Source organism: Mesoplodon bidens, assembly GCF_964165515.1.
Source record: "Mesoplodon bidens genome assembly, chromosome: 14".
NCBI lineage: Eukaryota > Metazoa > Chordata > Mammalia > Artiodactyla > Ziphiidae > Mesoplodon > Mesoplodon bidens.
In genome coordinates, this window is record NC_138170.1 from 69,119,492 (window position 1) to 69,144,310 (window position 24,819).

The window sequence follows — 24,819 nt, forward strand, 5'->3', positions numbered from 1 at the left end:
AGACAGTCACAGTACAAAGGGAAAACCATGTGAGGACACAGGGAGAAGATGGCCATCTACAAGCCAAGAAGAGAGGCCTCAGAAGAAATCAACCCTGCTGACACCTTGATCTTGGACTTCTACCCTCTAGAACTCTGAGGCAATAGGTTTCTGTTCTTTTTTTTTTTTTTTTTTTTAGGTTTCTGTTCTTTAGGTCAGTCTGTGGTACTTTGTTATGGTAATTCTAGCAAATTAATATAAAACCCCCATTTGGTCATTGTATCGATATATTATTTTCTTAAATCACTTATTTGCATATTATTTATGGCTGCTTTGGTGCTACAATGGCAGGGTTGAATAAGCCTGCAAACTCAAAATATTTACAATCTGGGGCTTTACAAAAAAATTTGCTGACCCCTGCTCTAGTAGCTACTTAGAAGGGGCTTAACGTGCACAGTACTGAGTTCTCGCATTTTAAAAAGTTTTTTTTTCCTATAGCTTTTTTTTTTTGTGTGTGTGGTACGCGGGCCTCTCACTGTTGTGGTGTCTCCCATTGTGGAGCACAGGCTCCGGATGCACAGGCTTAGCGGCCATGGCTCACGGGCCTAGCTGCTCCGCAGCATGTGGGATCTTCGCGGACTGGGGCACGACCCTGTGTCCCCTGCATCGGCAGGCAGACTCCTAACCACTGCGCCCCACCAGGGAAGCCCATTTCCTATAGCTTTTGATGCTTGAAAAACAGCATGGATGGATGAATATAAAATCCTTAGCGTGTATTTTCTTTCCTTGAGTTTTTAGAAAATGCTGAAAATGCTGCATCACTATAACCTTGATTTGCTCTTAAGAAGTCTGATGCCAAATATTTTGGTTACCAGACTCCATAACAAACTACCCTAAAAGGAATGGCATAAATAACCATTTTGATTATAATTTCACAACATTTGGGGTCAGGAATTCGGGTAGGATTTGGCTGGGTGATTCTTCTGTTCTACGTGGCTTCAACTGGAACCACTCAGTGGTATTCAGCTGATGGCTGGACTGATACAGAGAATTCATGATGACTTCTCTCATATCAGCTAGGATCAGGTAGACCCCTCTCCCTCTCCATGTAGTCTCAGAACCTCTCCACAGGGAGTTAGATATTTTACATAGTGGCTCGAGGCTTCAAGGGCAAGTGTTCCCAAAGACCCAGGTGGACTCTTCAAGACTTCTTATGACCTAGGCCTGGAAGTCTCAAAACATCACATATTCTATTGGTCAAGCAATTTGCTTAGGCCAACCTGGATCAAAAGAAGTGATACAGAAAATACAGTCATCTTCAATGTACTGCAGCCTAATTTTCTTACACTTTTAAATAACTTGAACTTTTTATATGGAGGCCTTGATGATTATCATTGTTATTTTGTGTCTAATAGTTTATTTATTTATTTATTTATTTATTTATTTTGCGGTATGCGGGCCTCTCACTGTTGTGGCCTCTCCCGTTGCGGAGCACAGGCTCCGGATGCGCAGGCTCAGTGGCCATGGCTCACGGGCCTAGCCTCTCCGCGGCACGTGGGATCTTCCCGGATCGGGGCACGAACCCGTGTCCCCTGCATCGGCAGGCGGACTCTCAACCACTGCGCCACCAGGGAAGCCCTGTCTAATAGTTTTAATTTTATTTTATTTTTAAAATTTATTTATTTTATTTATTTATTTTTGGCTGCTCTGGGTCTTCGTTGCTGCGCGTGGGCTTTCTCTAGTTGCGGCGAGCGGGGGCTACTCTTCGTTGCAGTGCAGGGGCTTCTCATTGTGGTGGCTTCTCTTGTTGTGGAGCACGGGCTCTAGGCACACGGGCTTCAGTAGTTGCGGCTGTGGGCTCAGTAGTTGTGGCTCGCTGGCTCTAGAGTGCAGGCTCAGTAGTTGTGGCGCACGGGCTTAGTTGCTCCGCGGCATGTGGGATCTTCCCAGACCAGGGCTCGAACCCATGTCCCCTGCATTGGCAGGCAGATTCTTAACCACTGTGCCACCAGGGAAGTCCTATTTTTTTATTTTTAAAAATTTTGGCCATACCACATGGCATGTGGGATCTTAGTTCCCTGATCAGGGATTGAACCCGTGCCCCCTGCATTGGAAGCACGGAGTCTTAACCACTGGACTGCCAGGGAAGTCCCTGTCTAATAGTTTTAAGAGGCTAGCTCTCAAAATTGATCATTCTGTGGTCATTTCCCCAAGTACATGTGAGTCCTTTCATTTTGTAGGTTTATATTTTCTTATTTCAAGAAAGTTTCTTAGATTATAGTTTCGTCATATGTGGAAATTTGGCTACATATATGTTGGAACTTCTTTGCTTGTATTCAGATGACAGTCCAAAGAGAGAGAAACAAGCACAAAGGTATGGAGGCAAGGGAAAGTAGGAACATTTCAGGAGTTTGGATGGGGGATGTGTAGGAAGAGACAAGAGATGGAGTGGACAAGGGCTAGATAGATGGAAGGTCTTATGTGACACCACAAGTGGCAAATTAAAAAAAAACAATTCTGACATGCGGTATGGAATATGGATCAGAAGGAACAAGACTACAGGAGGGAGACAAGATAAAAGGGTATTGCATTAGCCTAGGTAAGAGGAGCTAAGAGGGACAGAGTGTAGATTTATGTTTGAGGAGAATCAATGGGATTGTTGGGTGTGGCGGGGGTGGGCGTGGGTAAAGAATGAAGGATGACTCCCAGGTGCTGGGCAACCAAGGGTCCAACGGTTTTAGACAAGTAGAACTTCAGGGGTCTCTAGGACATCCAGGTGGAGAAGTCTAGTGGGCTGTGTGTACATGGAACTCAGATGAGTGGTCTGAGCTAGATAATGCACTTGGGAGTTGCCGATATATGTGGCAGATGAAGACAGGGTGGATGCAACGGCTCAGGGAGAATGCACTGGGTGCGATGAAAGCTGAGAACAGAACCTTGTAGACGGAGGAGTGGTCAGAGGGGTTAGGAGATGAGTCCCGTTGTGAAGGCCAAGGGGGTGTCAAAAAGAGTGGAGAGCTCTGTGTCGTCAAATGCCACCAAGAGCTCTAGTAATAGAGGACTCAGAAATGGCCTGGGGCATTTAGGATGAAGCCAGCGCTTACTGACTGAGAGCAGTGCAGCGATGTGGGGGACAGAAGCTACACAGCTATGGGTCGGGGAGTGAGAGGGGGCTGAGTTGGCAGAGATGAGTGTAAACTACTTTTAAGACTTTGGTCTTAAAAGACCAGGAGGGAATAGTAACTGGAGCATGATCTAGAATGACAGAGGTTTCCTCCTTTTTCTTTAGGACAGGAAAAGCTTGAACATGAATAGATGGTGAAGGAAAAGGACAGGTAGGCAAAAGAAGTTGGTAACTTTGGGAGTGAGAGTGATGACTGCAATATGTTTGAAAGAAGTTTTCTGAGGATGTGTGAGGCGATGAAAAACAGAACCGAGATGGAGAGATGCTAATATGAATACATTTAAAGTGGTTAATTCCCAGAATGGCTAGTCCACATATTGAAATTACTTTGGTTTCAGTCAGTAGAGCAAACAGAACAAACCATATTTACATATTGTTTTACATCATTTACACCTCTTTTCTCCAAAGGACAGGATCAGTGTTTTACCCTTTCAATGCCTCCCACACAGCTGGTGCTCAATGAGTAGTAAGTGAATAAACAACGTGTCTTTTACCTGTATTCTGAGTATCTTAACATATTCAAAACATAGTTAAGACCCTGCATACAAGTGAAAAAGTCTTCTAAGCATGCAAAATAGTCACAAAATTCATAAATGATAGGTGATGCCAGTTTTTTTGAGTAACCTGTTTACTCTCACTTAACAAAGTTGGTTATCAGCATTTCCTTCACCACAGGGGTTTAAAAATAGGAAGATAAGGGGAGGAGGAAGAGGATGTCCTAAAGACAGGCAGGCAGACAGACAGCAGCAGAAGGTGGTACGATCTGCCTTACCATAAGGTGCTAAAAAGCAGTGAAAAACCAGACTCAAAGCACAGGGGCCTGGGCTCTCTTAGCTTAGGGATTTCCAGCCTTCACTAACATATCAAAAGTCCTTAAAGGACACTGCTGTCTTGAGCCTTAAATAAAGTTGAGAAAATGATCCTTTGAGCCGTTAAAAAAAAAAGCTTTGCTGTTCCTCATTTGGCATCATCTCCTGTTTCATATAGTTTGGAAAGGATTCTATCAAAACGGATATTAAAACAAAAAAGCTGATGCTGAGATGGTAAACCTTGGTCACTCTCTGTTCCTTTGCCCAAGCTGTTTACCTAGCTTTTGATGCCCTCCCTTTTTTTTCTCCTAGGATTTCTCTCTTTTCCTTCCTTGCAGGCTGAACACAAATGCCGCCTCTTCCAGGAATCCCTCTGCATTCTCCAAGCGGAAGTAATCTTTTCCTCCTCTGCCCTCCCACAGCATCTCACAGTGGCTTGGCTTTGCACGGATCACCAGACCTGCTTGTTTACACGGCCGCTTTTCCACTAAGTTACGCGCTCCTGGAGACCAGGGACCTTGACGGTGTACCCACACAGCACCTGGTACAGTGCTACAGCGCTAGGCACGGAGTCGGTGCTCAGTTAACGGTTGCTGAGCTGAATTAACACGGAAAAATCACTCAGGGCAGGGTCTCTTGCTCGAGGTGCGGATGAATGATTCATGGGGGTGGTTCTTTGCATTCTTTACCTTGTAGTCACGTCGGGCCGAGCATCCAGCCGGTGGGGCACATACCTGTGGAGTTGGAACGCAACTCCGCCGCCCGCAGCTGGCTCACGGGAAAAGCCCGCAGGGGGCAAGTTTACTCCGCCCGCCCGGAACCCGGCCGCAGGGGGCGGGCCTCGAGGGGAACTCGGCCCGCTGGCCCGCCCCCTCCTCGGCGCGGCGGAAGCTCCGCCCCCAGCCGCGCGCTCGCGCAGGCGGCGCGTGCCCGGCCCCCGCCCTGCGCCCTCGCGCCCCCGCGCCCTCGCGCCCTCGCACCGGGGGCGGGCTCGCTGCGCGTGCCGGGCGGGGAAGCGGCGCGAGCCGGGTGCCTGAGAACGTTCGCCGCGGGGGCGGCTCCGGGGCCTGAGCGGGTGCCGCCACCGCCTCAGCCTCTGAGGCCGGGCCGGAGGAGGCGGAGGAGGCGGAGGACGCTGCGGCCGCCGGAGAGCTTTTCGACGCCCCCAGCTCCGGTCGGGAAGTGAGTACGGTGGGGGTTTGTGGCGGCCGCCGCAGGCTGCGGGAGAGGAGCGCGGTGCCAGAGCCTCGCGCCCGCGAGAAGCGGGAAGGAGCCGGCGCAGCGCCCTCACCTCGGGAGCCTGCGGGGGTGCAGGGCCGGGAGCGGCGGAGACGGCGCGCGGGGAGCCGGGGCCGCTGCACAGCGCGCGCTGTGAGGGGAGACGGCGCCGCGCGCCCGGACCTGGAGGGGCGAGCGCGGGGGATGGAGCGGAGCTCCGGGCCGCCGCCGCCGGGCTCTGAGCCCCGGGCCGCTGAGGGGGTTCCGGGGTCCCGAGCGCGCTGTGGCCGCAGGGCGCGGAGCCGGGTTGCGGGCGCAGGGCTGATGCTGCCCGTGCCCGGCTTGCAGGGAGGAGGCTCTGCCTTAGGTGTTTAAGGGGGCGAAGGAGGCAGGTCCTGGCAGAGGGCAGGTGAGGCAGGCAGGCCCTGGCAGAGGGAAGGGAATTTATTTCACATCACCTCAAAACACTATTTCCCGAGGCACCTATCAGTGAACCTGTGCACCGAGGTCACCCGTTAAAGGAAGGTGTCCTGAGAGGAGGAAGGATGCAGCTAACGAATGCTTGCCGTTAAATTACTGTGTCAGGCCTTGGGATTAGGGAGACCTTCCAGCAGCCTCAGCAAACGTTTATTGGTTAGGTACCTTGGGTAGAGAACCGTGGTCAGCACTGGGGCCGCAAAATTGTGTAAAACACAACCATCATTTGCTATTTAAGTGCTGGCAATTTGGTTGTAAAGGTATGCGTATGAAGTACAAAGCAACATTGAATTTTGTCTCATTCACTTTAGGTCTCTTTTCCCCAATATTGGGAAATTGGAGCCATAAAATTGCTTGCTTTGAGAATTAAAGCAGGAGGGTCAAAGAAGCTTGTGGGAGGTACTTGGGAGAGTTTTGAAGGAACTTCTGCGTAACATTTAAAGAGAGAGAAGGGAAATGGAAATTGGAAAGAGAAAAGAAGTTACCTTTCTTCCCAAGTAGAATGAAGCTCCATGACTATTAACTGCTAAATTCTCAGTGACAAGAACAGTGCTTGACCCACAGCAGGCACTAGATACCTACGTATTGCCTGAATGAAGGTTTTGCTCTATGCTCTATTTTACACAGAGCACTATTGATAAATCTGGTGTTAGGGATGGCTGAATGGACTTCCCTTGTTCCTCAGGTTCTCTCTCTCTCTCTTTCTTTTTTTTTTTGCCGTGTGAGGTAACCCAGGTTCTTAGGTCTGGGCATTTAAAGTGATGGCTAAGGTGCTGGAGTTGTCGTATCTTGTGGTCATGCTGCCACTTTCACATCTTTATTGCATGTTGGCTGCCAGGAGCTTACTCCTTGGGCCGTTGCTTCAAATCATCCCGTTCTGGCCCTTTTCTATCACTTGAGGAAGGAGAGTACTTTTGTCTAGAAAACACTTTTTCATTTTTATCTTGGTTCTTGGATCTTAGATCTGTCATAAGAGGATGTATCTCTGCTTTTCTGTAAGGGCTGGGATTCTGCCTTTTTTTGTGCCTTAGTTGGATTTCTGGACTCTCGAGCTCCAGGCTGCTGTTTCAGTTGCCTGGGTTGCAGTGCCTGTTGGGTTACTTTGTCTGCCAAATGAAAACTTGACCTTTTATGAGTTCTGTGAGAATTTTTATCGTACATAAGTGGAATTACTTTTGAAGGGGGTTGTGTAGTCAAGGTAGTGTTGGCAAGGCTTTTGAATGTCCACTATGTGTGCGAGACAAAATTTCTACTTAGTTAAGAAATCAGATTTAAAACCAATAGAATGCCAAATTACCACTTGTTTTATATCTTTAGTATAAATCTCTCAGGACCTACATTTCCTTGTATAAAAATAAAATATTAATTCAAATTTGGCATTGTATAGTAAGCCTTGAAGAACTAAGTTAATTTCTCTTTAGTTTTATGACTGTGTACTTAAGAGTGCAACCAGCAGGTGTCTACTAGTTCTTATTTTGGGATGCCTAGGTCCTGTAATTTTGGATGCCTTGTTCTAGGTTTTCTCAGTGATATTGTATTTTATTTATTTATATATTTAATTTACATTTATTTCGAAATCAACTTTACTGATGTCTGCACAGATGTCCTGTGCAGAGCTGGTCTAGTAGGGTTATGTCTGATAAACCCACTGTAAGTTGAAAGTATGGTAAGTTGAAAATGCATTTACTACACCCAATCTACCGAACATCATAGCTTAGGCTAGCCTACCTTAAACATTCTCAGAACACTTACGTTAGCCTACAGTTGGGCAAAACCATCTAACACTATGCCTATTTTATAATAAAGTGTTGAATGTCTCATGTAATTTATTGAATACCGTACTGAAAGTGAAAAACAGAATGGTTGTAAGTATCTCAGTTGTTTACTCTTGTGACTGACCAGGAGCTGTGGCTCATTGCGGCTGCCCAGCATCACGGGAGAGTATCATACTGCATATTGCTAGCCAGGGAAAGGATCAAAATTCAGATTTGCAGTACAGTTTCTACTGAATGTGTATTGCTTTCGCACCATCTAAAGTCAAACCATTGTAAGTTGGGGACTGTCTGTACTTTGTAACCACTATCCCAATCAAGATATAGAAATTTACATCACCGTAGAAACTCCCTCATGCTGGTTTGCAGTAAATACTCTCATCACCTCTCATTTTATTTATTTCTAGTTGTACAAGTATCAGGGCTGTGGCGTCTAGTGCAGGAAGCATACTGCCCAATTTTAGGGGATGCCATTCACATCGGAATGCCTGTGAATGGCAGCTCCTGGAGTTGTATTGTGCAGTCTGGGGCTGTGTACTGCAGCTCTGCAAATGGCTCATGAATGCACACTCTCTTAGTAAATGCTCAAACAGTACAGACAGAATACAAGGCCCCTTGACCCACTCCCTTCTCCACCAAAACGACAGTTATCAGTTTGTTGTGATCCTTCCAGACCTTTCTGTAAGCATTTTCATCTATATATAGGGTTTCCTCCAATGCCCACATTAATGACATACATGATACTGTAGACATTGGTCTGCAACTTTTTCCTAACAGAATGTCTGAGATCTTTCCATGATGGAACATAAAGATCTACCTGGTTCTTCTTGACTACTACACAATACCATACATAGTATATATTGTACTGTAGTTTATTTAATCCTCTCCTCATTAATGGCCATTAAAGCTGTTTGCCATTTCACCATTGCTGCAGTGAATGAAAAGTAGAATTGCTGGATCAAAGTGGTGCATGCTTTAAATTAATTGATGGAGGTTTAACCATGTTGCCACTTGTGGATCTGGTTCATTTATTTTTAAAAGCTGAGTAGTGTTCAGTTGTAGACTTAAATCACTGTTTATGTATCCTTCACTAACTGTGGGACAGTTAGGTTACTTTGGATACTAATTCATTGCTGGATTTATGTGTTGCCAAAGCATCCTGCCAGTCTGAGGCTTGCCTTTTCCTTTTGTTAACAATGTCTTTAGTTGTATACAAGTTTTACATTTTAATGTTATATTTATGGAAAATTTTACACTAAATTAACTATTGGTTTCTGTCTGGTTTAAGTAAATTTTCTCTACCCCAGGGTATGAATTCTGTATATCTGTATTTTCTTCTAAAATTAAAAAAGAAGTTTTGCTTTCTGTGTGGAATTTCTATATGGTGAAATGAAGTGATATATGTATTTTTCAATTTGGAAAAGCAGTTTTTCAGCACTTTTCCTCATTTCTTTTATTGTGGCAAAATATACACAACATAAAATTTACTATTATAACCATTTTTAATTGTACAGTTCTGTGGCATTAAGTACATTTACATTGTTGTATAAACATCACTATCCATTTCCAGAACATTTTTATGTTTCTCAACTGAAACTCTGTATCCATTAAACACTGATTCCCCATTCTTTTCTCCCTCCAGCCCCTGGCAACCACCATTCTGCTTTCTGTCTCTGTGAAGTTGCCTACTCTCAGCACCTCCTATAAGTGGAATCATACAGTATTTGTCCTTTTGTGTCTGGCTTATTTCATTTAGCATAATGTCTTCAGAGTTCATCTATATTGTAACATGTGTCAGGATTTCCTTTTTTTTTTTTTTTTTTTTTGACCCCGCCTCGAGGCTTGTGGAATCTTAGTTCCCTGACTAGGGATTGAACCCAGGCGCTTGGCATTGAAAACGCCAAGTCCTAACCACTGGACCTCCAGGGAATTCCCAGGATTTCCTTATTTTTTAAGGCTGAATACTATTCTGTTGTATGCATACATTATGTTTGCTTATTCATTCATCCATCAATGGACACTTGGGTTGCTTCTGTCTTTTGGCTATTGTGAATAATGCCGCTATGAACATGGGTGTGCAAATATCTGTTCAAATCCCTGCTTTCAACTCTTTTGTGTATATACCCAGAAGTGGAACTGTCCATGATACTAAAAAAAATTATGTACATAACTGAATATGACCAAAATGGGTGGATAGTACAGAGAGTTCCTATAAACCCCCTCTTCTTCAGGGGCACTTTCCCGTTATTAACATCTTGCATTAGTGTGGTACATTTGTTACAACTGATGAATATATATTGATACGTTATTATTAACTTAAGTTCATGGTTTATATTAGGCTTCTGCTCTTTGTGTTGTACAGTTCTATGGGTTTTGACAAATGCAAAATGTTATCACATGACATTTCATGTAATGTCATTGCAGTATCATGCAGAATAATTTTGTTGCTCTAAAATCCCCTGTATTCCACCCATTCATTCCCCCCTCCCTCCTGCTGAGCTCCTGATAACAACTGATCATTTTACTGTGTCTATAGTTTTTGGTTTTTTAAAACAAATTTATTTTTATTTTTGGCTGCATTGGGTCTTTGTTGCTGCGCGCGGGCTTTTCTCTAGTTGTGGCAAGCGGGGGCTACACTTGGTGGTGGTGCGCGGGCTTCTCATTGCGGTGGCTTCTCTTGTTGCGGAGCACGGGCTCTAGGCGCGTGGGCTTCAGTAGTTGTGGCCCGTGGGCTCAGTAGTTGTGGCTCGTAGGCTCTAGAGCGCTGGCTCAGTAGTTGTGGCGCATGGGCTTAGTTGCTCCGCGGCATGTGGAATCTTCCCGAACCAGGGCTCAAACCTGTGTCCCCTGCATTGGCAGGTGGGTTCTTAACCACTGTGCCACCAGGGAAGCCTTGTGTCTATAGTTTTGCCTTTTCCAGAATGTCATATGGTTTGGATTATGCAGTATTCTAGGCTTTCAGACTGGTCTCTTTCACTTAGCATTATGCCTTTACGTTTCCTCTGTGTCTTTTTTTGGCTTGATAGCTCATTTCTTTTTATTGCTGAATAATATTTCATCGTATGAAAGTACCACAGTTTGTTTATCCATTCATCTATTGAAGGACATCTTGGATACTTCCAGTTTTTGGCAGTTATGAGTAAGCTTCTATAAATATTCATGTGCAGGTTTTTGTGTGGACATACGTTTTCAGCTTTCTTGGGTAAATACCTAGGAGCGTGATTGCAGGATCGTATGGTAAAGGTATCTTTAGCTTTGTAAGAAACTGCCTGTCCAATTTTGCATTCCTAATAATTTTAAAATTGTATATCCTAGCACCCTAAATGTACTTAAAAAAAAAATCTTAGACTGTTCTGTAAAATTAAACCGCATCTGGTATGAATTTATATTCTAATTGTTGCTTTTGTTGGCTGTCTTTCTTAGCATTATACTTCTTTATATGTTTTTTTTTTTTTTGGCGGTACGCGGGCTCTCACTGTTGTGGCCTCTCCCGTTGCGGAGCACAGGCTCCAGACGCGCAGGCTCAGTGGCCATGGCTCACGGGCCCAGCCGCTCCGCGGCATGTGGGATCTTCCCAGACTGGGGCACGAACCTGTGTCCCCTGCATCGGCAGGCGGACTCTCAACCACTGCGCCACCAGGGAAGCCCTCTTTATATGTTTTGAAGTTTTGAGTTACAGACTTATTTGAGGGTGAGTACTTTTGCTTTTGTTTCTCTTATTTCTGTGCTCACCCTTCTCTGTGTGGTGATATTTCACGTGCTTCCACTGATTGACTGGACTCTAGTCAAGAAGTCAGATATGATAATGGTCAGGGTCCTGCTCTTTGAGGTAATTGGGGCTATTTTAGATCCACTCACAGAGTGTGTGAATGTCTTGGTTCATTTCCTGGTCATGAGGCTGTGTTTTTATCTTCTCACTTTTCAGAGCCCAGAGCACCACATAAACCATAGTTCTAGGCAGAGACTGACAGCAGTACTTCTTCACTTCCTTTCAGCTCTACCCTCATCCTTGGCTTTAAGCAGTGAATCTGGCTCAGATGTCTCCTGTTTCTCCACCTCCTTCATTCTGTGTCACTGTTGCCCTGAAGGAAGTATACACCTGCTTCTAGACTCAGAGTCCAGCACCTGTAGCTTCAGTCCTGCTCACAGTTTTGTGTATCTTCTGTTTCTGATCCAAGTGAAGGGTTGTCTTGTTTTTGAGCCTTTTTAGTAACTTAAAAAATATATTTAAACATATCTATTACTATGTATTTGGAGCAGAGGGGATGCATCGAAGTGTTTACTTATTGGGCTGCTTTGACTAGAAGACTTAATTGACCAGGCTTTTTTCTAAACTTGATACCACTTATCTTGTTTTCTGTGTTATTGCAATGCCTAGACCCTCCAGTGCAAAAGTTGAATAGCAGTGATGATAATGGGCATTTTAGTCTTTTTCCTGAATGGGAATGCTCCCAGTGTTTCACTGTTAGATATGATACTTACTAAAGGTTTCTGGTAGGTGTCTTTTGTCAATTTAAGAAAGTTTCCTTCTATTCTTGGTTTATATATTTAGTGGGTGTTGAATTTTATTGCTTTTTGGCATTTGTTGAAATTATCATTGATTTCTCTTTAATGTGAGTAGGACAGACCTTTCTGAGTTGCAGATAACTGAGAGAAACAGATATATTGTATTTGATTTACTTGTTAATACATTTTTAACAACCAAAAAATGAACTTTTAAAGAAAACACATTTTGATCTTGAATTTTTGTATATTAACAATATTATGTATAAGCTATATATTATAATGTTATATATATATATATGCTATATATTATGGCATTTCAGCAATAATCAGGTTGGACCAAATATTTCTGTAACTAAGCTTCACTATAATCAAATAGTGTACAGTAAAAAAAAAATTTGGGGGGGCGGGAGTAACTTTAGGGACTCTATAAGGACTTTTTCAGTCCCTAACCATTCAAGCTTCTTTTCTTCCTGGCTTCTTTTTCTAGACGCTTTACTCCCTCCTTTTAATTTTTATCTCTGCTTGCTCTGTCTCCTCTTGCCAGAGAGAGACTTTCTTCTGCAAGTAATAACAACTGTTATTTAGTGTGAGGCTACTGTATTCAAGAGATTTTCATAGATAATGTCTACACTGTAATCTTTACCACTGTGGAAGCTAGGTATGGTATCTCCAGTGTTTGGGTGAGGAAATTGAGCTCAGAGAAGTTAGAACTTGTTTAGGGCCACACAGCCAATCAGTGACAGGAGTGATATTTGAACCAGGTCCAACTTCAAAGCCCATATTCTTTCTACATGCTCTCTCTAAACAAGACTTTTATGTTCCAAGTTCAACTTGGGTTTTGGTTTTTTGGCTTACCCTCATGATTCCTGAGTGTGGTGATATGACCGCTTTGTGTCTCCAATATGATTTGTGTGAAAATTTTCCTTTAGTCAGGTACTTCATTGCTTTTTACTGGTGTGACGTTTTGCATGTTCTTGAGCAGTTTCTTAAAATGACTAAACCTTTTTTAACTGCACAAACAAAAATAGAATAAATAGTGTCATGGTTAAGCATGTGGGCTCCGGAGTAAACTATGTTGCTTGGACCTTGAGTTTATTTTCCTTTAACTTTTTAAATATTGTGAAATATTGGCCCTCAAAAAGGTATAGAGAATAAAAATTGTGAATACCTGTGTACACACCACTTAACTTAAGACACTAGGCTCCTTTTAAAGTTAACCCCTACTGCTTCCCAGTTGTATTCTCCTCCCCTTCTGAGGGAACCACTATTCTGCATTTGATGCTTTTCATTCTTGTACATATTTTCATACTTTTATTACATATGTAAGTGGCCCTAAAATGTATATTGTTTTGCATTAAAAAACCCTTTATATTAACAGTATTAATTATATCTTTTTATAACTTTATTTTTTTTTCTCTCAGTATTGTGAAACTTCTCCATATGGATATATGTAGCTCTAGTGCATTTATTTTCTTCACTGAATAGGATTCTGGTATTGGGCTATATCACAGTTTTATGTTTTCCTGTGGATTGGCAATTAGTGTGTTCTGATTTTATTTGTTACGACAAATAATGCTGCTATGAGTATTCTTGTCACGTCTCTTTGTGTACACATGCATGTCTTTTAGAATGTGTACTAGGAATAAACTACTGGTATGTGTGCCAGTAGTATGTGTCCTTGGGCACACGGCATTTCTAGCTCTTTTACCGCCTTTCAATTTTGTTAAAACCCTTTCTCTATTCCAGATTTTTTTTTTTTTTTGGCTGCGTTGGGTCTTTGTTGCTGCGCGCGGGCTTTCTCTAGTTGCGGCGAGCGGGGGCTGCTCTTCATTGCGGTGCGCGGGCTTCTCGTTGCGGTGGCATCTCGTTGCGGAGCACGGGCTCTAGGCGCGTGAGCTTCAGTAGTTGTGGCACACGGTCTCAGTATTTGTGGCTCGTGGGCTCTAGAGCACAGGCTCAGCAGTTGTGGCGCACGGCCGTAGTTGCTCCGCGGCATGTGGGATCCTCCCGGACCAGGGCTCGAACCCGTGTCCCCTGCATTGGCAGGCAGATTCTTAACCACTGCATCACCAGGGAAGTCCCTCTATTCCAGATTTAAAATGTTGTAAATGATTGATAAAAAAGTATTTTCTCCTCTTCCAGGTCTATATTTTTATACTTTTAAATAAATCAGAAAAACTGTAAATTAAGAAAAAAGAGTCTTGCCAATAGAATTCTAGTCTAGGCATCATTCAAGAGGGTAGTTACATAATAATATCAATAATAATAATAATAATAATAATAATAATAATAATAATAATAATAATAATAATAATGGCAGCTAACATTTATTAGGCTCTTATTTTGTGCCAGGCATTGTGCTAAATGCTTTACGTAATTTATTTAACAGTTACCACAGGGGATTCCTGGTTAGGACTATGTGCTTCCACTGCAGGGAGCCTGGGTTTGATCCCTGGTTGGGGAACTAAGATCCCGCAGGCTGCCAGTCATGGCCAAAAAATCGAAAACACCAGTTACCACAGCCCTGGGAGGTTATATTTGCTATTCAGAGCTCTGTAGTAATGGAGTGCAGTCACTGAGTATTTTTTATTGGAACCTAGAGAACTTTTTCAGATTTGTAAAATCAAACAAACAAACCAAAAAACTCAGTCTCTAGGGCTTTACCAACGTTTACTTTCACTGGCTTTTTTTTTTTTTTTTTTCTTAATCTGAAAGAGAAGAGAAAAGAAAAGAAGTATTAGGGGAAGGATAGTTGAGAATTTTCCTGAAATAAGCAAGGAAGTTAGTTCTCTTATAGGGAAGTTTGATTAGTTCCAGTTAAGAACTTGTTAGTGACAAGCACAGTGATCTCTGACTTCTTAATTTAAGGAGCATCCAGAGAAAAACTGACAGGAGTTTTGCTGGCAGAAAATGAACTTACACAAGAAGTTTTGATACCTAGATGCTTTGAAGTAACTGAGAGCTGGAAGTTAAGACATTAACAAAAAGATTCAAGGGAAGTGAGGGATACTTAACACTTAGGTGTAGTATAGAGACTTTCTGGAAACATTTCTAGAGCCTGCTTTCTTTCCTTTAGTCTTTACTGTGGGATTTACTTAATTTATACCTGCAGACTTAGTCTAGCTCTGGAACACATTGCTTCCCTGACAGGGCTAATGAGGGTCCAGACGTTTTGCTGCACTAGCCTCCTGACCCTGTTTAACTGTGACCTAAGGTCTGCGCAGCACCAGGGCTTGGGGACCTGTATTCTTTCCTCAGTCCTGGAGTCCTCGTGTTTGCCTTGGAGGGGGTGATGTGGCACAGTGGAAAGAGAATAGGCTTTATTGTCAGATTGGTTGCCTACTCCACGAATTACTAGCTTTGGAATGTTAGGCCAAATTAACTAACCACTTAGGCTCTAAATTTCCTCATCTGATTCTGCCATTCACATTCCTTATTTGCTCCTCAAGCCTAGCACAGTCTCATCTTTTCATTCTAGTTTTTTTTAAGAGTAATGGTTTCCAAAGTGGGAGGTGTGCAAAATGATCTTCTAGGCAGGGTATAACAAGAAAAAAAAGGGGCAATTAACTTTACTAATATTTAAATCATAGTTTGTCACGTTACTCCGTCTGTATGTCTGATGATATACATCAGGTACGGAAAGTGAGGTAACCTGAAGGGAGGATCATGGGCACACCACAACCTGGAGGGGCCGACAGTGTGAGCCTCCTTATTTGTTTGCTTACATTCTATTTGGACATATTACAGTTAACCTCTACCTGGTTTAGGGGTCTTTCAGATTGTATTATCTGATTTGCATGAAATGAAGCTTGCTGAATGAATAGACAAAGGGCTTAAAAAGATTCCTGCAAAGAATCTGCGGATTGAAGTTTCAGATTCAACTGAAGACTGAAGTGCTAATGCAAGGACACATGAACAGCAGGAAACAAGCGGAGCTGGTACTTCTATTTATATTATGAGCTTGTTTTCAGTGAAATGCAAAGTACAAAACAATAATGGTCTAAGCAGATTGAAAAGGAGAATCACTAAAAAAAACCCTTAACATTGTTAAAAATACTATTTGATGTATGGGTTTATATATACCATTGAGTGTATTGTGCCTTAAGGTATTTGCTTAATGATAGTATGAGGCTAATATGGTCAGCTGAGATATTTTAAAATGAAGTATTCCGAATATGAAGACAAACTTACTGAGCTTTTTTCAGTGATGATTATAGCTGTGTGCTAATTAATATCGTTTTTTTTTTTTTTGCCTGCGTCGGGTCTTGGTTGCAGCATGCGGGCTCTTCGTTGTGGCGTGCAGATTTCTCTGTAGTTGTGGCTCAAGGGTTTCTCTCTAGTTGTGGCACGCGGGCTCCAGAGCGTGTGGGCTCTGTAGTTTGCGGCAGTTGGGCTCTAGGTGAGGCGCACGGGCTTAGTTTCCCCGTGGCATGTGGGATCTTAGTTCCCCGACCAGGGATCAAACCCACGCCCCCTGCATTGGAAGGTGGATTCTTTACCACTGGACTACCAGAGAGGTCCCTGATTAATGTCTTAAATTTTTATTAACTTAATGATATATTTTTGGAAGTTTCTTTGGAGATTTCTTACTTCAGGAGTAAAAGACAAAAAGCCATAAACTTTTCTTCTTCCTGTTTTAGTAAAACTGGCTGAAATAATACATAGACAAAAATAACAATTTTAGTTTGGTGACAAACTAAAAATCCATCCTTTGTTAGCAAATACTCTAGGGATACTTGTAGAGACATTGCTGAGGCTTTGAAATAATAAATATTGTACCAAATTATGGAGTTTGTGAGCGTTTCTGTATATTTCGATAAAAGTTCAGAGGTTATGGTTTTTGGTGTAGTCCATTTTAATAATAAAATGTATGGAGACCTGCCTCTTTAACCCTCCAGACCACTAAAGGAAAGGTTTACCAGAGAATATACTCTAATGACTTAAAATTTTATTATGAAATAGGGCATATAAAGCATAAAGAATAATACAGTGTACCCAGAACCCAGCCTAATAAATAAATCATAGCTAATAGAGTTGGTATTCCTCTGCAGTCACATTATTCTTCTTCCATCTCCAGAGGACTTTGCTTTTCTGAATTTAGTGATGCATGTTTTATGTGCACTTGTAAAGAATTTGTATTTTGTCATTATTGGGTGGGTTGTTCCACAAATGTCAATTAGATCTAGTTGGCTGATGGTGAAGTTGAGTCCTTCCATGTTCATCTTGACTTTCTACGTGTATTGATCATAGAAGAGTGTTGAAGTCTCCAAGTGTAAGTGGATTTGTCTCTTTCTCCTTTCAGTTCTATCAATTTTTGCTTATTTTAAAGCACTGTGGTTAGGTACAGAGACATTTAAGATTATGTCTTATTAAAGAATTCTGTATGTTACAGGCCCAACAGTACAATTTTATAGGTATTGTTTTATCTATATTGTATTAAAAAGCAATTGTTTTTTAAGTCAGTTCTGAGAATAAAGGAGAAGAAATATGTAATTGTATTGTCTTTAAAAAAGTGAACTTTACTTTTTTAGAACAGTTTTAGATTTACTGAAAAATTGCACAATAATAGTTTCTATATGTATCCTACACCCTGTTCCCTCTGTTATTAGCATCTTACATTAGTATGGTTCATTTCTTGCAGTTAATGAACCAGTGATGATACATTATTATTAACTAAAATCCATACTTTCTTCAGGTTTCCTTCAGTGTTTACCTAATGGCCTTTTTCTGTTCCAGAATCCCATCTAGGATACCACATTACATTTAATTGTCATCTCCTTAGACTTCTGTTGGGTTTGTCAGTTTCTTGGCTTTTTCTGGTCAAGTTTTTGATGAAACTTGACACTTTTGAGGAGTATTGGTCAGGTATTTTGTAAATTTTCCCTCAATTGAGATTTGCCTGATGTTTTCCTCATGATTAGACTGGGTTTATGGGTTTTGGGGAGGAAGACCACAGAGGTAAAATGCCATTTTCATCACATCGTGTCAAGGGTCCATGCTGTCAACAAAATTTATCACTGTTGTTGTACTTGATCACCTAGCCTGAGGTAGTGTTTATCAGGTTCCTCCACTGTCAAGTTATTTCCCCCTCCCCCTTCACCTCTTTGGAAGGAAGTCACTGTGTGCAGCTCACACTTAAGGAGGGAGGAGTTATGTTCCACCTTCTTCAGGGCAGAGTCTCCATGTAAATTATTTGGAATTTTTCTGTACAGGATATTTGTCGATTCTTCATTCTCATGTATCAGTATCAACTTAAGGATATTTAATACTACTTTCTTTTGTTGCTGAAATTTTTCCAACTTTGGCCATTGGGAGCTCTTTCAGTTAGCCTCTGTGTCCCTTTGATATACCCCTATCATATGGTTTTTTTCCTCCCAGGACTTCTTTACTTTCTATACTACAAGATGATCCAGGCTCATTGTGTATATTTCTTGCCTCAGGCTTTTCTCGGAGGAGCCCTAGTTCCTTTTATTGAAGAATGGTATTATAAACAAAAATTTGGCCACTAAATGTGCTGATTGCTTTGGGATACTTTTGTTTCTAGGCCCTCTCAGTTGACAGAGCAAGGACATGTATATGTGTATACTAATGCATATACACATACCTACAAATGCTTTTATATGTAACTATCCATATATCTATATTGAGTTAAACATGAATGTATACTGATGTCTCCAATTGTAATCCATTCCATTACCACCTGGATCATTATAGCTTCTCACCTTGCTTATCTGTAACCTCACACTTCACCATCTGCCATCTGTTTACTTAATTGTTCAGTTATGCATACATGCATAGCAGTATTAGAGTTCTTGGCCCATAACCTGTGGGAAACCAGAGTACAGTACTTATATATATTTTATTTTGCCTTTAGTTTTAACAGACACTGTTCACTTCCAGAGTTACTTAGGTTACTATACTTTCCCCCCACCCTGTTCAGTGAGGTTGTTTCATATATTTGTAATACAGTTAGATTGTTTTGTTAATTCTCCATTTCACTCTGGGGTTCTCTGACTTCCTAAAGGATTAAAAAAAATTTTTTTTTACATACATTAAGGTTCACTCTGTGTTGTAATTTTCTTTTGGTTTTCACAAATGTATAGTGTCAGTGTCCACCATTACAGTATCATACGGAAGTTTTATCACCCTAAAAATTCCCCTGTGCCTCACCTAGTCATTCCTCTTCCCTTCTTCCCAAATCTCTGGCAACCACTGATCATTTTACCATTTGTATTGTTTTGTTTTTTCTAGAAGGTCATAAAATTGGAATCATATAGTGTGTAGCCTTTTCAGACTGGCTTTTTTCACTTAGCAATACGCATTTAAGCTTCAAGTTTTTTCATGGCTTGATAGCTTATTTATTACTGCTGAACAATATTCCATTTATGAAAGTAGTAGTTTGTTTATCTGTTCACCTATTGAAGGGCATCTTGGTTGCTTTCAGTATTTGGCAGTTGTGAATAAAGCTGATATAAACATTTGGGTGCAAGTTTTGTGTGAATATACATTTTCCACTTAGTTGGTTAAATACCTAGTGCAATTACTGAATTGTATGGTAGGACTATGATTAGTTTTGTAAGAGACTGCAGAACCGTTTTCCAGCCAGGCTGTCTGTGCATTCCCACTAGCAATGGGTGAGAGTTCCTGTTGCTCTACATTCTTGTCATCATTTGCTATTGACAGTTTTTTGGATTTTAGCCATTCTAATAGGTGTATAGTGGTATCTTGTTGTTTTACTTTGTAATTTCCTAATAACAAATGCAGTTGAACCTCTTTTCATATGCTTACCATCCGTATAATTTCTTTGGTAAGGTATCTGTTCAGATCTTTTGATCATTAAATTTATTTATTTTATTTATTTTTTAGCTGAGTTGACTCTTCGTTGCTGCGCACAGGTTTTCTCTAGTTGCGGCTAGCGGGGGCTACTCTTCGTTGGGGTGCACGGGCTTCTCATTGTGGTGGCTTCTCTTGTTGCGGAGCACGGGCTCTAGGTGCGTGGGCTTCAGTAGTTGTGGCACTCAGGCTGAGTAGTTGTGGCTCGCGGGCTCTAGAGCACGGTCTCAATAGTTGTGGCACTCTGGCTTAGTTGCTCCGCGGCATGTGGGATCTTCCCGCACCAGGGCTCAAACCCGTGTCCCCTGCATTGGCAGACGGATTCTTAACCACTGCACCACCATGGAAGCCCTGATCATTTTAAAATTGGGCTGTTTTCTTATTGTTGAGTTTTAAGAGTTCGTTTCATGATTTGAATACAAGTTCTTCATCAGATATGTGTTTTGAAAGTATTTCTTTCACTCTGGGGCTTGTCTTTTCATTCTGTTCATAGTATCTTTTGCAGAGCAGTTAATTTTGATAAGTTGCAGCTTATCAATTTTTCCTTTCATGGATCGTGCATTTTTTCAGTTTGGCCTTGGGCTTAGGTCATGAAATAATCTTTTCTAGGAACCTAACAGTTTCAGCTCCTTTCAGATGGAAGAAACTGCTTACATTCTCATAGCTAGGACTCTCGTCTTCTTTCATTTTGTAGACTAAAGCTGTACTCTGGTTCTTCTTCGTTTTTTAAATTTTACTTTAAAGATGTTTATTGTTGCATTGTTCACAGTAGTAGATAGTTGGAAATAATTGTCAACAGTCAAGGCTTGGATGAATGATCGTGATAAAATTCCATTCTGTCATTCAAAATTGTGGTTTTGAAGAGTATTCAGTGACATGGAAAGGTGTTCAAATATACTGTTAAAGTTTTCCCCCAGCTTTTTTGAGCTATAATGACAAAATTGTATATGTTTAAAGTGTACAACATAATTTGATAAATGTATACATTGTGCAGTGATTACTGCAATTAAGTTAATTAGCTCATTCTTTTTTGTGTGTGGTGGTGGTGGTTTAAGATCTACTCTCTTAGCAAATTTCAAATATACAGTAGAGTATTATCAACTACAGTCACCATGCTGTGCATTTGATCCCTAGGATTTATTCATGTTGTAACTGAAAGTTTGTATGCTTTGTATTTCCCCATTTCTCCCACCCCCCAGCCCCTGGCAGCTACCAATCTACTGTGCTTCTATGATGAGTTTGACTTTTTTTGGTATTATTAGATTCCACATATGAGTAAGATTACATAGTATTTGTCTTTTCTCTCTCTGGCTTATTTCACTTTGTGTTCTGATTTTTTATTTTTATTTTTTTTTGCGGTATGCGGTGCCTCTCACTGCTGTGGCCTCTCCCGTTGCGGAGCACAGGCTCCAGACACACAGGCTCAGCGGCCATGGCTCACGGACCCAGCCACTTCACGGCATGTGGGATCTTCCCGGACCGGGGCACGAACCCGCGTCCGCTGCATCGGCAGGCGGACTCTCAACCACTGCTCCACCAGGGAAGCCCTGATTTTTTTTAATGGGGTGGAATGAAGCCCCTAAGTAGGGTGATCAGGATCCTGTGAAGATCAAACACGCTTGAATAAATGTACCTAGTAGATTTCACAGGATGAACCACAGGAAGGAGGGGTTGTAGAGTCCTGAGATCACCGCGTCAGAGAATTTTATTTGTGCATTCATGTGGACAAAGATTTTTGGCAGTTGAAATGGGAAAAAAGGGTGGATGTGAGAGTGATTATGAGGAAGGAAATGGCAGTGTTTGAAATCAGAGTTAGTATGTGAAGTGAATGATAAGGAGGTGTTGGTTACTTCTAGATTATGAGGCTCAGAAAAGGCAAAGTGCCAGGAGTCCAAGTGGAAGGAAGAAGAGAGATGTGTTTACATTCATGTAACTGTTGATCTTTAAAGTTATATCAGGAAGACAAGGACATAATCAGGTGTGGTGGTAGGGTTAGATCTTTGTTGAGTGTGGACTGTTAAAATCATAATTACAGGGCTTCCCTGGTGGCACAGTGGTTGAAAGTCCGCCTGCCGATGCAGGGGACACGGGTTCGTGCCCTGGTCCGGGAAGATCCCACATGCCGCGGAGCGGCTGGACCTGTGAGCCATGGCCGCTGAGCCTGTGTGTCCGGAGCCTGCGCTCCACAACGGGGGAGGCCACGGCAGTGAGAGGCCCGAGTACCGCAAAAAAAAAAAAAAAAAAAAAAAATCATAATTACAAAGATGGAGGTATTAGTATCCATGGAGCACTGGGATGGAGTCATGCTAAGGCCTGGGGAAATCATTTATAGTAATCTTAATTTATGTGTACCCAATACATTTGGATTTTATGAAATCTGACTCTTAGACAAGGATTTGCGTGCAGGTATTTTGTTTTGGAGGTTATCGCTGCAAATATCAGCAGGGGACCGGGAGGTGAGACAGGGAAGGGAAGTTAGCAGATAAAGGTTTTGTTATCAAGCAAGTTACCACTGTGGGTGACAGAAGCTTATTCCCACTGGGGAACTCTAGGAGCCTGTGTAAAATATGTCCTCAGATTTATACCCTTTTAGGGGGCAAGGTAGGTAGAGTATATACCAACTAAATCAATCATTGATTAAGACTGTTTCTCGGGAGTGGTAAATTTATAGCATTTCAGGCCTGTCATGCAAGGAACAAAATGGACTTCAGAGGTCAGAGAAAGCCTGGTTTCTCTGTTTAAACAAACAAACACACAAACAAACAGAAAATGCAGATGCTGTCAATCAGTATAGAAGGATTCAGTAAAGGCCAGGAGATACGGGGAAGGGGAGCACCCTATTAACTGTTTCCTTAATACTTGCTCTGCAGTTCCAGCATCTCCAGTTCATTTTCTCTAGGCCACCAAAACCCGCATGCCCAGCTTAAATGAGCCAGTCTAGTGGCATATTAGGACTGGTACGAGGTGTCCTTTTCAGAACATTAAATCCTGGGTCATGGGATGAGTACCGCCATTTCAACAAACTGTCTTACTTTGTACTTGGCTCAAGTTCAGCACTCTCAAGGTCCATTCCCAAGTATGTTCTTCCAGTTCCTGTTAGCGCATATCGTCAGGTCCAGCAGCTGTTTTGATGAATCAGCCCTTTTCCATCCAAAGCAGGGACAGTACCTTCCCTTTCTGATGATGTAAGACTTGACCCTAGTTATTAGCGTAGAAGCAGTGAGGGAGGTAGAAACAGATCCTGAGGAGGGTCAGCATCTTTCTAGGCATGCATCTCAGATGAGAACTTTGCATACTCTTTAGGCAGAGGAGACTGCCCTTGTAGCAAGAGCAGAGAGCCACTTCTTCAGGCCTATAGGGTTCAGGGGAATCTTGGCTGGGCTATGAATTCAGTCTTCTTTGTTAAGCTGCCTACTTTCGTAAACAGAATTTGAGCCTGATTTTTAGCACAATCTGCTCTCAAGTTGTGGGAGCTGAGGGTTCCTTAAAAAGTGCTGCCATGGAGGTCTCTGGCTCTCATAGCATGCTCTGAGCTGGTACTTGGCTGATTTAAGCCTTGACATTTTCTTTCTTCTGTGCATCCGTCCTACTTAACAAAAGCTCAACCATTTAATTGTCTTTAAAATTCCCAGTTCTCCTATCTCTCAAATGCTAAAGCTATTGCATAAGCCAATTTTCTTCTTCTATCTGTGTCCCTTACTAGCTCCACCACTTCATGAGTCTTAGTACTATCCATGCAGCAGCACACCAGGGGTTCTCACCAAGCTGCTTACTACCAGCACTGGGATCTGTTGGCGAGTGATCCAGTTACAGAATTCATCTTGAAGGTCTGTTTTAAAGGATCAAATCTGTCTTACTTTGGGTTACCCTAGAAGCAAACGCTCTATAAGGACTCAAGTGCAAATTAAAAAAAAAAAAATTTTTTTTTTTAGATCCTAGGAAATACTGGTAGAAGAGTGGAGAAGTAAGACAGAGAAGAAAGTAGCTAATAAAGGATTTCTTATCAGGCACCATGGGAAAGCCAGACGTGTAGTAATGCAATATTAATTACTATTGCTTTAGGTTGGGTTGGCATGCTTTTACTTAAAGGACCAGATGGTAATCATTTTAGACGTTGCATGCCAGATGCTCTCTGTTGAAAACACTCGACTCTGCCATTGTAGCATGAGAGCATCCTTGGACAATACATAAATGAATAGGTTTGGCTGTGTTCCAGTAAAACTTTATTTGCAAAAACAGGTGGCAGACCAGATCTGGTCCAGGTACTATAGTTTCTCTAGCTTGCTGACGCCTGCTTTACGTGTTCTCTTGCTTCCAGTTCCACAGTAATCACCACATGCAGATGTGGGCTCTGAAGTGGCATCAGCAGTACTTGTAGTTTCGTGGTCATCCAGATGATCTAAAATATGTTTATATTAATTTTTTAAAAGATTAATCTGGAAATAAAGACAAAATTAAAAAACTGTAATGAAGAACTTAGGGATCTCCAGGAATTCATAATTCCACTTTGAGAAAAAGTGATTTAAAGAAATAGCAAAAGTAGAAGAAGTATATAATAAATGATATGTATTATAAAGGACATTATGATTCTCTGTTTTAATCTGTGTTTAGCATTTAAAATTTGTATTACCCAGTGGGAGACCAAGTCTGGGGACAGGGAGGAGGCTTTTGAATATCTTTGTTTCATTCTAATTATAGGCTCCTGGTACCAACTCTTGTTTTTTTCTCTAGGACCTAGATTTCATTAGATGTTTGCTGTTTCTGGTTGCTTTTTCTTTGGCTTACTTTCTTTCTATTTAAAACTGTTTCCTCTTGGGGGCAAATTGTTAGGTAACCATCATGTACATTGAAGCCTATTTGGTAACATTTCAGTGATCTAGGAAAGGGATAGTTTTTTTTTGTTTGTTTGTTTGTTTGTTTTGCGGTACTCGGGCCTCTCACTGTTGTGGCCTCTCCCGTTGGGGAGCACAGGCTCCGGACGCGCAGGCTCAATGGTCATGGCTCACGGGCCCAGCCGCTCCGCTGCATGTGCGATCCTCCC

At 41.9% G+C, this 24,819-nt stretch overlaps 1 protein-coding gene across 11 annotated transcripts in view; it reads left to right on the top strand.

Moving 5' to 3' along the window:
• DTNB (dystrobrevin beta) overlaps nucleotides 1-24,819 on the top strand; it is a 283,356-nt gene that overhangs the window by 26,323 nt on the left and 232,214 nt on the right. Inside the window, exon 2 of one of the 11 annotated variants that reach the window (XM_081253615.1) lies at nucleotides 4,311-4,617. The exons of 9 other annotated variants lie outside the window; for them this stretch is intronic. The gene's annotated coding sequence lies outside the window, so the exon portion shown is untranslated. Of the gene's footprint in view, nucleotides 1-4,310; nucleotides 4,618-4,984; nucleotides 5,155-24,819 lie in introns of those variants that run through there. One more of the 11 variants, XM_081253614.1, reaches the window with a different exon arrangement.